We start from the raw sequence: 15,766 nt of genomic DNA on the forward strand, positions 1-15,766 counted from the left end.
AAAAGAAAATAATAGCAATCTTTATATACAGTTTAAGTGAAGGCCGGTAAGAAACGTGTATTTTCTTTTTAAAAAACACAACCATGACATAATATTTATGGCTAAGAAATAGATCTCTGGGTCAAATATATCTTGGATTTTAAGCTTAATTAACAGTTTCCTGCAACACGTCGTTCCACTAAACGTCAACAGTTGAAATAATAGAACTTCCTGTTTTAAGAGCATGCTTTAGTTTCTGTCCAGATTAGGAATGCCCCATATTCATAATCTCTTACTGTATCTGGATTCAAATGAAACGCTTATCACTTGGAAAACCCAATTATCCAATCGAGGTTTCCGTCATAAGCAAGAAGTGGACATCCCACTGGAATTCTCTCATAGTTTGACTCTGACAACAAATAGGTTGTGACCAGGATATTTTGCGGTAAGTATGTTTTATATATGACTTTATTGACTTTTGTTCTTTCCTGACATTTTTAAGACTTCTCAGTTATGTTATGCATTTAAGTATGAGAAATCATACACAAGAGCTATGTCCGTTCGTCTGCCATTTAGGTGAGAAGTGGTGTTTTGGAAACCCTGATCTATTCCTAGAATTTTTGTTAAGTACGAAGTGTGGTCAAAAAGTACGGTGAATGATTGTATTATGAACAAAGTAATAGGTTTACATCAAATATGAGTCAATCTCCTTCAAAATACTTCTCTTGGCATGAATTGCACTTGTTCCAACGTTGATCCCACGATTGGAAGAATTTCTGGAAGTCTTCTTTGTTCAGGTCTTCAACTACGCCGTCGTCGCCCTCTCAATGTCGGGAATGGTGTCAAAACATTTTCCTTTCAGAACGGTTTTGATTCTAGGGGGGGGGGAAGCCAGAAGTACATGGTGCTATATCCGGAGAGTATGATGGATGAGGACAGACAGGAATATTCTTTTCGGCCAAAAAAAAACTCTGTTCGTCAGTCAAAAGTCGGGGAACGAATTTCGCACTCACTCTTCTCATTTACAAATCGGCAGTTAAAATACTTTGTATGGACCCGCACGAGGTGTTTAATTCGGAAAGATCTCGAATAGTCATTCGCCTGTTTGAACCAATCCTTTGTGCCATTTTTTGTGTATTTTCATCTGTTTTTGACGTCAAAAGACCGACGTTGCCGACCGTTGCTACTCTTCAGCTGACTCTTTTGAATCGCTCATAGTACTTTAAAAGAAAACAGTCTTCAATGTCATCACTTCATCGCTATACACTGATATTAACATTCCGTGAGCTTCTTTGTCACATTTTTTTTCACTTGAAACAAAAAATGTTGACGCGTTGTTCAAAATCCATGATGTACGACAGGCACCCTTAGACAGACAAATCTGGAACTACTGGGCTTACTAGTTGAAATGGATAGAAAATCGATATGTGGCTATGTGCAAATACATTCACAATACTTTTTGATTACACCTCGTTTAAGCTCTTTTTTTTTTTCAAAAATTTAGAGCATACCCATATACCTTCCACTATATCCCTTATTTAAAGTAAGCATACTCTATGCTATAAAAATATTAGTGAGTATACGCTGTATACTCCCGTATAATTTCCATTAAATCCCTGTTTGGAATAGGTTCAGCGTGTCGAAAATAGATTTTTAAAAATGTAGTACTATTTCCAGTTCCAACTTTAAAAAAAAATACCGATTCAGCGCCCCAAGGCAAATAACTTTCACCTTGATCTTTGTTCTTCTATTCAAAAAGGAAGTGAGGGGGCGCGGTGGCTCAGTGGTAGAGCGTCTTCTCCGGTACTTGGGGTCTCTGGTTCGATCCCAGCTCGCGCCGTGTGGACTTTGTGGTGGACAAACACCGTGCTCGTGAGTTTTCTCGGGGTTCTCCCGTTTCCTCCCACTTTCTTCATTCCACCATTTCACTCATCTCTCATCATCACCTTCTCCTTTAGCCTAACCGGCATAACCGTGGGACGTAAAACTCACAGATTTCATTTCATTTTTCAAAATAAGAAAAAAAAAAGAGTTCGTATGGACCTGTGCTCAAAAGTGGATAGTTTCAGAGTTATGGGGTGCCGAAAACGTGAAATAAGTGAACTTCAAAAGTTCATAGCTCAACTACTATGAGACCTATCACAGTCAAGCTAAGACATCATTGAGGAACTGGTAAGTGAACAATTCAAATATCCCTGTTTCCGAATGATCCAGTACTTGCACACCAAATTTTGAGAGAGGTAGGTGGACAGCGATCAAGTGCTCCTAAACAACTTATCTAAAAATAATTGTTCAAGTACCAGAGGTTCTCAAAGATGAATATTTGGGTAGTTCACATACTAGTTCCTCAGTGATGACTTGACCGAACTACGACTATGGACTTTAAAGTTCATTTTTTCACGTTTTCGGCACCCTATAAGAACGAAACTATGCACTTCCGATCACAGATCCACTTGAACTTTTTTTCTTGTTTTGATGTGAGAAATCTATTCCCAAAAAATTGTGACAAATTTGTATAACACCCTGTATACGATAATGGCCTTGTGAAAATAAGTGATTATACAATAATTTTAAAATGCATACTTTTTTTTTTTTTGAAGTTTCTGAGTGTGCAAATAAGGTGTAGATGTGCATTAAATAATTATAAAACACACACACACACTAAGGTTTTTAACAATCAAATAAATTAATAACGATTTCAGAATTTGCAAGTTGCAACCTTACATCTATTCTTTAAATTCAATTTCGTTTACAAGCGGGTGGAAATGTTGTTCAGAGTAGCGTTAATGATTTTTAAAAAATGTTGAGGACAGTGATGCCGATTTGGAGTTCGAAACTGAAGATTATTAGATAAGTTTATTAGACCTATATATTACTGTTATTATTAGTAGTATTATACTTGTTTCTATAATTACAACGTGAATAACAAATATACGATAATTTTTGTAATATACTACGATAATTTTAAAGACAAAAATCAATAATTTTCTTCTCTACGGTTGGCAACGCTGCTTGGTTCTTCTAATTTTTTTTATTTCATTGCACATTTGAAATCTACAGTCGGCGAGAACTATCTTGGCAGTGACGTCAACGCTCTCAGTTGCAATGCTACCAACTTACATATTCACAAATAGTGCTTAGATGCCGCACTGAACGCTTCGCACGTCACGCCGTAACTACAGTTCAAAATAATGCTGGTAGCGAACTAGAGAGAATTTAGATAACAATGTATTTGAATAATACTAGCATATATATGTGCATTGTTACGACAAAGAAAGAAAAAATAAGATTAGGCCCTATATTTATGTCGTCAAACCATAATATATTTCCTTTCAAAAAGCAGTTTTCTATTTCAAATATATATATATATATATATATATATATATATATATATATATATATATATATATATATATATATATATATATATATATATATATATATATATATTAACCTAAATCCAAACTTGCGCAGTATTTGTTGTAATGCCCACTCAGAACCTTTGAAGTCAATGCTTTTCTTAAGTTCGCACAATAATTTATTTAAGGTGGCGACAATGCCTTCAGCATAGAGATTGTGAATTGTTCTACGAACTACTACTTCATCGAAATAATCTAAATTTGTTTCTTTTCTGTGTATTTGGCCTTGCTTTACAGGGTGTTACGACGGGTTGTCCAGACTTTACTCCTTGTCTTTCACAATTCGCCACACGGATCTCTCACTGACACATGTTGCTCGGGAGGTTTCATGAACACTGTCAGATTTATTATTGTTTGCTGCAAGAAAAGTTGTAAACATTAAAAACAATGTCTCCTGCATCACAATGCAACGGCTTGCCTTTCTTTAAGGTACTATCACCCATTCTTATACACAAAATTTCGAGAACGAGAATAAAACAAAAAATTGACAACTTTCACCAGTCTGCACAAACTGTACAGCGCTAGAGAAAGAAAACACGGGCTTTTCAGTTCATTTCATTTCGCTTTTGTTTTTTAATTTGTTTGTGTGTTTTTCCTGGAAGTGCTGTTCTTATGTCTTATTGGTAAATGTTATACTTTTCGAAGCTACATTCACTAACCCCCATGCTCTGTTTCCGCGACCAGGAAACACGTTCACATATCATCCTCTAACTCAAGGACCGTGATAGGTAAAGACATGGGGGTTTCTTTAAAATAAACTTTGGACTTCCCTTCCCATTTCGTCCACTGCATATTTGTGTCTATCTTCAATAGAACGAAAGTTTGTAGCATGTTGAAATCTAAGTGTTGTTAGAACAGAATGAACATAAATGGCTATCATTTAAAATTATTTTCCACATATTTATGATATAAAATTCAAATATAAAATAACCATATTCTTCATGAAAGTTATATAAATATAAAAGCAAAAAATGTAGCATTTATGTCTCCTCGAACTCCAGTTATCGTTATACAAAGATGACAAGTATATTTATCAAAAACGAATCTCCCATTTCGGTTCATTTTCTTTCGCTTTCCTGTTGTAGAGAACGGAGCGTGCTTTTAAGTTTGTATTTGTGTTCGCGCATTTTCTCTTTCCTGGGATTGGACGTTGAATTGAACGAAGCGTCTGCTTTAACCAGTGGGATGGCATTTGAACAAGAACGAAGTCTACGTCACTGCCAGGATAATTCTCGGGCACTGTAGAACAGTGAACATGATGCTAATTTGAGGGAAATTTCCCGCGGCGTAGGAAGATTTAGCCAAGAATTTTTTAAGGAATAGGGGGAAAAGGGAGATTTTACGAATATTAGATAAAATGTAGAGAAATTTAGCTTTTCAACAAATGCTATGTTACTAAGGGCTGCGGCAGTATGACGAAAGATAATGGCTTTCTTTCCACAATCCCATACACAAAGTGACAAACTTTTTTTTTTTTTTTCCAAGCCTTCCGCGGCCTGGCTGGAGGATGTCGTTAAGATAACATTGAAGTAATAACAAGATCAAAAGGACAAATGCATGTTATGGAGATATGAGCAGAGTATAATAATCCATAGATACGCAATTGTGCTCTCTTTAAACAATATTATATTCCTGAAGGAAATTTTAACGTGAGGACCTAGTATCACTGACAGAATTATTTACCTTCCTTTCTCCTCTTGCACAATAAACTTTAATAATTTTAGTAAGTAACTTGATTTAGGTCGCATATCGTAATTATTTTTGAATGAAAATTAAACTCTTTAAGGCTATGGTATTCAAATAATTTAATCATTATGTTACTTTGGTAAGTCTCACCGATGTTTCGCTATCTTCTGATCCCAGTAATTCCCCTATTTCCTCATTATTCTGGGTCAAATCAACAATTATCTGCCCGTACACTAATCTAATTTAAGATAAAGATTAGTCTATAAACTAGAAATGAAAGACGTCAATTTTTTGACGTTCTCCACCTCCCTTAGGAAAAGAATTTTCAAACATATCGGAACACGTATTTTTATTTAATAGTTTATAAACAGAATTTCACATCTCTAACTTCAACGAATCCTCATTTCTATCCTTTGTGAATAAATAAAGGGAAATTTCAATATTTTGAAATTATCACCCTTTGCCTTTTAGGAGCGAAACATGTATTCTCTTATTTTTATTTAAGAGTTCATTTACCGAATTTAAAATTTTCAACTTAAACGAATCCTCATACTGGGTACTCTCTTAATAAAAAAAAAAGGGGGGGGGTAATTTGGATATTATAGAAATGACCCAACTTTTCCACTTTAGAAGCAGAATTTTTGAAAACGATGAATCTATTGTTTTTATTCAAGAGTTTATACACCGAATTTTACATTTGTAACTTAAACAAATCCTCACATTTGGCACTTTGTAAATAAATAAAGGGAAATTTCAATATGATCAAAATTGTCCTATTGCATTAATCCTAGAAGCGACAGTCATATTAGCGACAGGTACTGTTATCTGTGCTATGAGCGACCGATTCATTTACATTGAGATGATGGAAGATTATATGATTCCCTCTCGTAAAATATGTTTGCCTCTGGCGTTATTAGCGTCCGAACAACCTTGCTATGAAAAATGCAGGTGCCAGTGATACTGTTCGTCAAATATATTTTTCCTCTACTGTGAGTGCAAATAAAACTTATCTAAATTTTGAGTTAGATTTGGCATAACACATATGAAATAACTTAACGAGACAGCTGGGATATTTCTATGAAAAGTATATTCCTATATAATTAATTATTGAAAATCCAATTGTAATATCCTCTTTCTTTAAAGGTTCTGCTTTTTGTACTTAATTTAATTCAAATCTCATTATTCACTAAGCAAAGCAATATATTTTATTTTGGAAAACAAACTGTAAGAATTTCACCAACTACCTACTTTGTAGACTTCCTAGGACTCTATGAATAACACGAAAAAAACATTTTAAAAATATTGCTAGTCCCAAGCCTGGATAAAGGGGTAGTTAAGGAAAAATATACATCATATTCTTTAATAGTTTGTTATTAATACTTGCATGTAATGCTTATTAAAGAACGCTTTATACTTATGAATGTAAGGGTAAGGTTACATCAGAAATTTATGATTAAGCAAGAAGAATGTTACACGTGCATGTTTCTTGTAATTGAGAAAAGGCTGGAAGAAATGAGACCTCTAGGAACGTAAATTTTTCGAAGTGCATTTTGTCAGGTTCTAAATCACGATAGCGTGAAACAAGTTAAAGAAGAGGGAATAAGATAGAAAAGAGTGACGTTACGATAGTATCTTCCTCTACTATCTTAGTATGAACGAATCGGTGAGTCATAGGCCAGTTAACAGATCGAATCGGTCGCTCATAGGACAGTTAACAGTTCCTGTCGCATATAAGACTGTCGCAAGTAAGACAACACCGTCCTATTTTTGCCATTTGCTGCAGAATTATCAGAAACGCTGAAATATGCATTTCTTTACTTTTTTTTTAATATATGCATACCGAATTTCTGATCATCAACTCAGTGACTTCTCACCTGCGATACTTTCTGATTAAAGAAAGAAAAATTTGAATATTTTACAAACATCCCTGTTTCTCACCCTTTGGAACGGAAATTTTGAAAATGCTGAAATATATGTTAACTACCTTTATTGAAAATCTATTTGTCTAATTTCGTCTCTTTAACGCTAAGGATTCATAGAATAGACTGTTCTTAGGGGAAATGTTAAACCCCCATTTCCCCTTTAGAATTGATATTTCCAGAAATTATGCCATATCCCCTCACTTGCATGACAAATGGAGTATTTTCTTCACCTGCTTCTACTCATATATATGCTACATATCAAATTTCATGTTCCTAGCCTTAACGGATTTCGAGATATGGCCATCTTATTTTAACAATTGCAACCCCATATATACTCATCCAATTATAACATTTGTAAGTCTATCCTTTTTCTTCTCGACTTTTTCATACCTTCTAGGGCAAATATTATAAGAAAAGAAAAACAAAAGTGAAACATATAAACCTTAAGTGGTTTGACCCGGGCGTTGATCAGTCAGTCAGTCAGGACTTTATATATATCATATCATATTTCAGAATACTGCGGTTCTCCCGCAACAATTTTTGTAGAGGTAGTTGGAGAGTACTATAAATTATATGCCCGTAGGCAAACTCCATCTATAAAAATTTCTTTGTGAGTACCTTCGGATTCATGTATTTTTGAATAGTGCAGATATTAGTTCCTAAGTAAAGACTTGACCAGACTATGGCAGGTCCCATATTTTTGGAGCTATGGACCTTTAAAGTTCATTTTTTAAAGTTTTCGGATAACTCCGAAAGGAAGGATTTGTACACCCAGGTTGGCCTATACTTTTTTGTCTTATCTTGGTATCAGGAATCATCTCCTAAACGTTATCGATGTTATTTTGAAACACCCTGTGTGTATATATATATGCTGCATTTTTATTTATGATTTTGATACTTGATTTGACTCTTGCCTATCTTAGATTTTTATCATGTTACTTTTGCTAAAATACATAACCTAAGGGAGGGGGAGTGTGGAGTTCAAAATGTATGCGAAAAAATTAGTATCTCACGATTTTCTCAACTTATAAAAGATGAAACTGACATATCAATGAAGACTAGAAATGCTAAATGAAGTGCCAAAAACGGTGTTCGAGAAAACTAACAAAAACATGGCTAGTTTCACAATATGAAAAAGTTTAATGCAGACAGTGCATTCTGTTACCAGATATTACAAATACTTACTGTTAGAGTCGCATTGGCACTTAGATCCCATAGCAGGACATTGGTATGGGGACGTAGATCACATATCAGCGAGAAAACAATATTTTCTAGTTTTCGCACTTACATCATTTAGCATTTCAGGTCTTCAATTCCTCGTCGAAAGTAAGTGGACCCTTGTTCCAGCATTAAAAAAAGAAATCCTGTTCGTTCGTTTAAGTTCGTTCGGAAATGGATTCGTTTAAGTTGAAAATCTTAGGCAATTTCTACCTTCAATATATATGAAAATGAATAAAACAATGTTTATCCGCAAACACCTGAAAATTTCCTAGACAAAAAATCTTCTAGACTGCTCAACTGATTTTGATGATTATGTTGTATGACAAGACTGTTGCGGAATCTAGCCTTCTAATATGTTACTATGATTGAAATCCGTATCTTAAGCGGGTGAGCGAGAGGGCGTCAAAATTTATGCGAAAAATTGAGAACCTCACGAACCTCTCAAATTAAAAAGATGAAACTTCGTATATAAATTAATCATTAAAAAATAGGACCGGTGCTGCTCCAGCGTTTCTGAAAACGTCCATTTTAAGAGGAGTGGGCATGTTTATATACTTGTATAGAGTCTATATATACTGTATATACAGTGGCGGATCCAAGGGGAGGCTATAGGGGCTAACTCCCACCCTTTACGCTCAGGTATACACTGTATAAAATGGGCTTAAATTCTGCTTTACACTGGATAAAACGGCAAACTATGTTTTAGCCCCTCCCTTGATCATAGTCTGGATCCGCCACTGTATATATATATATATATATATATATATATATATATATATTAATGTAACGATCTTTGAATACGCGACAAAACGTACCACTTACCCTGAGGGATGCTTGTGAAGGGTTTTCTAAAAACACTTTAAATAATGACAAGCGACAAAACGTACCACTTGCCTGGAGGGCTACTTGCGAAGAGTCTTCCAATCAACCATCAAATAATGACAGGCGACAAAACGTACCACTTGATAGGACGGTATATAAGTATATATATATATGGGCCAAAATAAGGCTAAAAGTTGAACAGATTGGTGGTGAGAAAAGTACCGATGCAAGACCAAGACTAAGACTAAGGCTAAGACTAAAACCATGCATGCAAGATTCTCGAAACACCAAGACCATACCTGCAAGATTCTCGCCAGACCAAGACCAGCAAGAATCTTGCATATGCAATATTTGAATATTTGATGATTTCCATCACTTTATCCAGGCTTTGAACCAGGGACGGATAGGTATTATTAGAGGGGCGCGAGCGCTTTCTCCCACAAGGGCTACCAGCATCTCAATGTCACAAATCAAGTTGCACAGTTTTCTTTCTACAGTAAGTCAATAGTATTAACAATTGACAATTAAAACCTGATATTCTTTCATCAGTATATTATTCTGAATTATTCAAAATATTATATGAAGTTCAAGGAGAACGTATACTATATTACAAAATTAGCAGATGTTTTAGTGTACTAGTTTTTGATGCTACTGTATCTATCACTTTTGCATTCGAAATATTTTTTAATAAATCTTTTTCAATAGACATCAACATAAATGTTTTCAAATGTTCCTGAGACATGGTACTCGTTAGCCTATTTTTAATGCATTTCAGTTTATTTCAGTTTTGAAAAATTTCTTTCACATGTTACCTGAGTTACGAGCAAAGTCAATAAAAATTTGTATGCTGGAAATCTGGATAAATATTACTGCAAAATTTACAATTCTGCAAAATTAAAAAGCAGCACATTGGACAATTTTGCAACACGTTTTGCATTCGCTTTCCTTGTAAACAAATGTATTTTCTCCTAATTCTGAATCACTTGCACCATCAGCACAGTCATTTTTTTCTCGGTTGTGCTCGTCATCGAGACTGACTTTCAAGGGTATCCACGTCCTTCAAAAGTCCAAGAGAATACATTTATAGTATTCTTGGAAACTTCTTTACTGAAGGTTTTTAGAAAATATGTAAGTTTATCGAAAGGCACGTCTGGAAATTCTGTTACTTGGTTGAAGTGTCTAGGGTCCAAATAATCCATAAAGTACATTGCTTCTTGAATCTTGAAGAAATACTCGAAACTATCATGTCCAATATTGTGTTGAATGCGTCAATGCAGTACCTGGTCATTGGATAGAAGCAGCTTCATCTTCATATTCACAGGAAAATCTTTGTCCATCTCTGAAGGCGAATTGTCGACAGGTCAATAAATAAATTTTAAAAAAAAATCACGTTCTAAGTCTTCAAATTTGTAATTGGCCCATTCTACAAAACTTAATGCTGCATTCTTAACGAATTCAAAATCATCTCTCTACACTTTCACTTGGAACAGAGTAGTGTGCACCATCCGATAGGACTACACTAGCAGTACCCTTTATTTGAAGATAGTTTGACAGAGAGGTCGTCACTTGAAATATCTTAAGGAACATTTCTGCTGTCCGAATTGTTTTGAACTTGAGAAGATCTTTTATATATCCTTTCGCTTTACACCTACTCTATATACAAAGCACTTTCTGGGTTCAAAAAATGACCAAACTTTTTCTGAAGAACAGTGTGTTTTCTACCATCTTGTTTCCGCAATTACTGTAAGACGCCTTTGTTAACATTTGATCTTCCAAATGTCCATTCGCTGATAAGACTCACGCATCAATATCGCACAATCATTCAGCAGAACAATGACACAGAATCAATGCAATTTTTTGTCAGATCACATATGACATGATTGAGTATATGAGCGTAACACCACACGTGTAACTGAGTTTCTTAGCGGTTAAGCGGTTAGCGTATGCGCCTTTGTCGTGGGAGACCTGGGTTCGTTTCCTGGCGGGAGCTCATGTGCTTCGGATTTCCCGTAAATCAGTATGTCCCGTCTCATATAGCCTCGCTGCTAAAAGGGCCGTTAAACTCAAAATCAACTGAATCACACATGTAACTGATCATAGGTGAATTGAAAAAATCCGAATATTGTCCTTGCATGTTTCTTGAGCCATCGGTTGAATTTCCAATACACTTCTTAATATCAAGGTTCAACTTCTGCAGAATTTCCAGCAGTAAACCGCAAGGACACTGGCCTGTGGTAGATATGCATTTTACAATGACAACAATACTTTGTTTAACAACCATTTTAAAAACATACCGTAAAACAACAGAATACTGGCCTGAAACTACTATATCTTGAGTAGTGTCTAATAGAACAGAAAATATTGAAGCTTGAGAGACTTCTTTCGAAATATCTTCTCTGATAAGTGTGTTGATAGCATTCAAAACATAATTCACCGTGTTTAGTAAAAGTTATACGACCACTATCCTGCTTACTTCCTCGTATATGACTCTTCTTGGTGACCTTATCTAAATTACTTTTAAGCGGAAGATCAAATTTGCTTAAGAACGGAATAATATCCAAAAAGTTTCCATGATCTATAGCTGTGTCTTTCAGTTTATAGGCTGCTACATTTCCTCTGTAAATGAGCCCTCTTTTACCAATGAGTTTCTGCACTTTGACAACTCGATACATTACCTGTCTGTTCTTCTCAACCTTACGCTGCCGTTGTTTTACCTGTTCATGAGGAAGTAATTTCTTAACATTATGTTCTCTTTTGTTAGATATGTAAGCACACACACTGGTCTAATGTATTTTTGAAGACTGGTGTTCTCTTACTCGCTGATAAACGTGTTTAATGTTACGTTTGTCATGTACAGAACCTTTAAGAGAAGTTTGTTCGATCTGGATTTAATCTGTGAATATGCTGCAAAAAGAAAATGCTTGAAGTGGTACGTTTTGTCGCGGATTAAATATCCGAAATGTTTTAATTAGTCCAAGACAGGTTGTAATTTATATAAGTGGTACGTTTTGTCGTGGAATAAATATCAGAAATGCTTTAATTAATCCATGACAGGTTGTCATTTTTGACAGGTCGTCAAAAGTGGTACGTTTTGTCGCGAAAATTCAAGTGGTACGTTTTGTCGCTGGTACGTTTTGTCGGGACACCACGATCTTTTCCTTCTAACTCGTCCTTGACCGCTGGACCATAAAACTTGTGTTTTTATCGTGTAACTTTGATTAAGCAACGTATCCTAAGGGGAAAGGAGTGTTCAAAATTTGAGTATCTTATGATCTTCTCAACTTAGGAAGAAGAAACTTGGTACATAATTTCTTCATTTAAAATAAGCGGAACTGTAACCCAGCGCTTTTGAAAATTCCCGTATTAAGGTGGGCAAAGGAGGCAAATTCGGCAAATAACATCAGCAATTCAACATATTGCTGTGGTAATCAAGTGATTTTATTTCTCAAACCGTAAACTTTCCATGTAATCTATACTTTCACCTTTCACCATAATGCAAAAAGGAAACAGAAGTTATACACACACACAAGGACGACAACAATACATAAAAAAATTGAATTAATGTGATATTGGTCATTTTCGATTATTTTTATATATCCCCTCTCCTCCCCACGTTGCGGGCCACGGCATTGGTTTAAGCGTGATGACGTCATGAAGCCAGTCATTTTTATTTTCATTTTTTTACATATATATATCTCTCCCTCCCCTTCGTTGCACTATAAAAGTGAAATGAAGAAAGCATCCCAGGCCCGAACCTTATCTATGTTGAAAGTTTGATCGGGTGGTTCAAGAGTTATTAAGTTTTATTTATTTTCATATATTTCCCCTCCTCCCCTCCCCCTCCACTAAGATCTACTGTCAAAATGAAATGATAAAAAACTTCCCAGGTTTAAAATTCATAACTGTTGAAAATTTGATTGAGATCGATTGGGTGGTTCTAAAGTAATTAATTCACGAAGATAGTCACTTCTATTTTTATATTTATTGATTTTTGTATATCCCCCCTCCATCCCCTTCCCTACGTTGCTCCGTCAAAGTGAAATGATAAAAATAATCACAATCCCGAACCTCATCTACATTGAAAATTTGATCAAGATCTGTTGGGTGGTTCAAGAGTTATTAAGTCTTATTTATTTTCTTCTATGATCCCCTCCTCCCCCTCCCCTAAGTTATACCGTCAAAGTAAATAGCTAAAAACACTCCCAGACCAGAACTGCATCTACGTTGAAAATTTGGTCGAGATCGGTAAGGCGGTTCAAGAGATTAAGAGTCACAAACATAGCCACTTTCAATTTTATAATAGTACCTGTCGGAGTCAGAAAACATTGTACAACTAGCATCACAGAATGTACACAAACCACATTTAAGAATGCCACCTGAATCACAACTTTCGTGAAACCGAGGTTTGTATTCAATACCTGTATCCAATTATTATGACTTCTGAGATTGCAGTAATATCCTCCACAATTCCCGCAAAAGGTATCTCACAGTCTCTATCCTTCTTCTTTGCTGATTTGCGCTTCCCCATGCTGGAAAAATTGAAGAAACATCTCTTGCGAACATGACATGTGTTACCAATACTCCCTTGGCAGGTAGAAAACCACCATTGACAGATCTGCTTCTAGTTCTTTTAAGTGTTGCCAGCAGCTATTGTGTAGAGTGGGCATTGAGTGATGTTGAGGGAAATGTGGAAATGGATTATGTATCTGTGGGTGTTGCTGCAAGTTGTTCTTGCTCTAAAACACCATTTCGAGCAAAGGTAACAACGAGAATGTTATTTCTCGTGAAAGGATAGATACCTGTAACGTTGAAGCCTGAAATTGCTGAGATATTACTGAGCGAAACCAAGGACCCTTGTATCCAACCACCGATGGAATCCAATTCAAACCCGGTGCTTTGATACACACAACTATACTCAATTTTCTCCTTCTTTCTCTTGTGTGACATTAAATATTCGTTTGTTGCTTTTCTGTGCCTGAAATTTTTGATTACTGTATACATTAGTCAATCAACAATTTGCCGTCATTTATTCAATAGTTTCCAAACACAAAATCACGAAATACGTTGGTCCAACATAGTTTAAAGTGTATGTTGGCCTACCAAAAAATTTGACGTCATTTATCCTCACTTCAGATCTCGTACTATCAATCGTAATTAGTGTTCCAGACGAGACGAGAAAAATCTCGTGAAAACGAGACAAAAAGTATATTTTTAAATGCAAGATGAGATTAAAAACATGACAATTGTCACGTTATCGAGTTGATAATCGAGATGAGACGAGAAATTTCTCGAGTCTTGTGCGCAACACTAATTCATTCAAGTCTTATATCTCAAACCATTATTTTAGTGTCCAGTATATTTTAGTGTTCAGTGTCCATTATTTTAGTGTCCAGTGTCCATTATTGTAGTGTATAGTCCAGTCAATAGGTAATTTTTGATTGCATTAAGTGAGGTAGTTTTAAAAACTTGTTAAAAGTGTGGATTAGGATGATCTAAATAACATACTAACTTTGCAAACTCGTCAGATTTCCGCTCGCGCCGCCATCTTGATAAAATGTCGTCTAAAACAGAATCTTCCTAAAATAGCGTTATAAAGGTTTTCTTTTACAAATAACTCGATTCCCTTACATTGTAGCGCAAAATATGTTATTATCGAAAACAAAAAGCATAAAATTTGCTACAATTAAGGTTCTATACATTTTTTGTAGAATCAATAGTTTCGATGAAACAGCCCTAGGAAATTGACATTTCTTTTTCCGTGCCTACAAAAAGGTTTTTTTTTTTTTTTTTGTATTTATGTCATTTACTTTCAATTATTTTACCACTTCACACTCATGTCTTCAAAATTTTAATTTTATATTGCTTTCAGTATACAATCTCGTGGCAGAAGACATTTAACTATTGTGTTGAATTGTAGTATCCATTCCGCTGACTCTTTAAAAGGGACCATAGACACTTGAAAACCCAGAATCTGTTTCTATTCGGTAATTTACGGTCATATACGTTCTGAGTAAAGAATTGTGTGATAATGACTTCAGAACAGCAGTGTTTTATTTGCGAAACAAATTTATCGGAAAATCCTACTTGTGTTGTGAAAGAGAAAGGACTGAATACTTTTCCAGTGTATAGTCCTAAAGAGGTGATAAGAAGATACAATTATTAAAAGAACTAACTTTCGTAGTCATTCACGATGCGTGCTGTAAACGATATACGAATGAAAAGTATGTCAGTTCATTTAAGCGTAAGCTTAAAACCAGAGTTAAGTCTTCTTCGCTCAGATCTAGGGAAGTTTCATTTAACTTCAAGAAATGTTGCTTCTTGTGTGCAGCGGAATTAACAGAAAAATTCTTTAAATACCAAGAAAGCTAAAGTTAGTGATCGCGAAGTTGTGTACAATGTGCCCGAAGTCTAACTGTTAAGGACACAGTCTTAAAATTCACGAGAAAGCGTAATGATGAATGGGCTCCTAAAATTATTGAACGAGTTTCAGCAGATGTAAAATATCACAAATTGTGAATGCAAAAATTATCTAGATCCCCAAGAACTGGCAAGGAGAAACATCGTCCACCGGCTACTAACGTAGAAGCAGCTATGGAAGATATATATGAGTTTCTGGAGGCAAACAGTAATGAATGTCAATTTAATTTAATAGATGGAATCAAAGGAGACTTTCGTCCAGATCCATGAACAGTGAAAAGTAGATTGTTATAGAAATAT

At 35.2% G+C, this 15,766-nt stretch overlaps 1 protein-coding gene across 2 annotated transcripts in view; it reads left to right on the top strand.

Annotated features, from left to right (window-relative positions):
• The first annotated feature begins 272 nt into the window (after positions 1 to 272).
• The window catches only part of LOC145691952 (interleukin-1 receptor accessory protein-like 1-B), a 90,002-nt gene continuing 74,508 nt past the window's right edge, over positions 273 to 15,766 (top strand). For both annotated transcript variants that reach the window (XM_081767252.1, XM_081767253.1), the window contains exon 1: positions 273 to 424. The gene's annotated coding sequence lies outside the window, so the exon portion shown is untranslated. The remainder of the gene's footprint in view (positions 425 to 15,766) is intronic.

Source organism: Thermobia domestica, chromosome 8, assembly GCF_964235325.1.
Source record: "Thermobia domestica chromosome 8, izTheDome1.hap1.1, whole genome shotgun sequence".
Classification (NCBI taxonomy): Eukaryota; Metazoa; Arthropoda; class Insecta; order Zygentoma; family Lepismatidae; genus Thermobia; species Thermobia domestica.